This window comes from Propithecus coquereli, unplaced genomic scaffold (assembly GCF_000956105.1).
Source record: "Propithecus coquereli isolate 6110/MARCELLA unplaced genomic scaffold, Pcoq_1.0 Scaffold94, whole genome shotgun sequence".
NCBI lineage: Eukaryota > Metazoa > Chordata > Mammalia > Primates > Indriidae > Propithecus > Propithecus coquereli.
Genome location: NW_012155729.1, coordinates 1,657,990 through 1,660,437, shown reverse-complemented (window position 1 = coordinate 1,660,437; position 2,448 = coordinate 1,657,990).

Below are 2,448 nucleotides of genomic sequence, written 5' to 3'. Positions count from 1 at the left end.
GCTAACCAACCTTTTTGGCACCAGGGACCAGCTTCATGGAAGACAAGTTTCCCACAAACAGGGGTGTGTAGGGGGCAGATGGAGCTCAGGCGGTGATGCCTGGTCAGTTTCTAACAGGCCCGGGTACAGAGCCGAGGCCCAGGGGTTGGGCCTGCAGCTCTGGAGGGTTCAACTCTTCCACCCCAATGCCTTCACTATTCACATTTTACTGAATTTAATTTCTTTCCTTTTCCTTTTTTATATGTTCCAGGGTCTCATTTATGACATGTAGCTTTTTGTATTCAAATATATTTGCTTCACTGACTACCATTGCTATACTTATTATAAATTCTGAGTCACACTTAGTGGTGTAACTATGTAACTGTGTACTGTGGAAGACAGGTGGTTGATCATAGTGTCACTGTCTTCCTTTACTTCAAATTAGGTTTGTGGGGCTCCCTCAGGCCCCTCTTCCTCCAGTCAGCTGCAGGACTATTGCAGAGCACCTGCACTAGTAAATTGCAGGGAAGAATTCGTGGCCACTCCCTCCCTCGGCCAGGTGTTGTTGGGCAGGCCACAACCTGCTCAGCTGTACATGAGCAGCTCCGTAAGTGGTGGACTTCCTGAATCCCTGAATATCAATACAACCATAGACATAGAATCTCTCACCAACTTATGAACTTTGGGCTGGTATAGCATTTTAGGATTACAGCCTTTTCTCTTGCTTAACTTCTCTGTTTGGTTGCTGTGTGATTCTAGAGAGGAGGTAAGAGGCAGGGAGTTAGAGACATGCGGCCACACTGCCGTTTTTGCTTGAGTCCCATGTGACGTAGAAGAAACTGCAAACAGGGAGGGAGAGTGAGCTCCGTACACAACTGAACACCACAGCCTTGGCGGTCCCTGTGGCTTAGGACTTCTTTGAGCAGAAGTAACAATAGAAAGCGCAACTGTTCCTCAGTACGTGTCCAGCTCTGCACTCCGCACTCTGCACATGTTCGTCATATGGAGCCACCCTGTCCTCAGAGTCATCCTCCTAGGGCAGGTGCCGTTGTTGTCTCTGCTCTGTGGATGAGATATGGAAACGGAACGGTAGTTTCCCCCAAATTTAAGCAGTGGGATTAGGATTCGAACCCAAGCAGCCTTGGGCTTGGGTCTGTGCGTTGACTCGCTGCGGCTTCTGGTTTCAAGATTGTTCTTTTTTTTAAGCACCGAAAGAGGCAATAAAAGCTTTATCTTTCTCTGCTGCACCCCTTTTAGTAAAAGGGTTTGTCCTGTAAAATTTGGATTCAGCCAAAAGGCTACACTTAAGGACCTAGGAGGCCACATTTCTTCTTAAGGTGACAGGTTCCCCACCCTTGGGATGCAAATAGTGTTGTTTTTTTTTTCCATTTGTTACATGATTCCACAATTAATTATTCTGTTTCACTGTGCAAAGCTGGGTTTCTAAACAGACCATATGGTTTCGTTGATTGTTACACACTGGAGGTAACTCGATGATCTCACAAAGGCCGCATGTGGATGAGGCATTTGATAATTTTAGGTGGTAATAGCTAATGATAACTGCCATGTACCGAGTATTATCTACACTAAGGCATCCTGCTGGGTGTTCCATATACATTATTTTTCAACCTCAGAACACACTGCAAAGAAAATATTATCCTCATGGAGAGAAAACTGAAGCACTGGAGAGCTTTTGAAAGTGATTTTCAGCGTGACCTGTAGTCAGGTAATGGGATAATGTGCGAGGCTTCTGTGACTATCTTATAGGAAGGAAAAAAGGGAAAATCCTGAAAAAAAGAACCCTCCTGAAATGGACTCTAAATGGGGCTTCCACTGAGGGTATTCATGAGAGAGCACAAAAAAAACAAACAAGAAAGGAAAGAAAGAGAGAGAGAGAAAGAGAGAGAGGGAAAAAACAAGGGCAACAGAGAACAATTGTGTTTAGGAGGCAGGCCGTCCTGAGGAAAGGCAAGCTCTGCTATTTTCCGTCAATGCTACAAACAATGACGGATCGAAGACTGTCTAAGAATGTCTGGAGGCTGCCCGCACTAATCAGCGGTCCTGAGCGGAGATAAGATAGCTCGCAGTGAGGAACAAATGAACAGCATGTCATGCACGTGTCTCGAGTAATTAATATCACAGGGATGCAAGTGCTGGCGCTGTCGTCTGCCCTGGCTCCCCTCTTTATTTCCTGACTGCACTATTAAAAAATGAATCATGCACACCTACATAGCATTTTGTCAGGATAATGATAAGCCTTTTTAAAATTACTCACTGTGGCTCTGGGTCAGCCACACAGACTGCCCTAAGTTCCACGGAGGAGGAAAATGTCCCTGCGACAGCCGCGTGGGGCTGAGATGGGTGGGCGGACAGGCGGCTTTGCTTTCTGCAGAAGGGAGCAGTTTCCTGGAAGCAAGAACTGAGCCTCATGTGCTAACAGCTTCCATTTTATTTACAGATTCAACACAC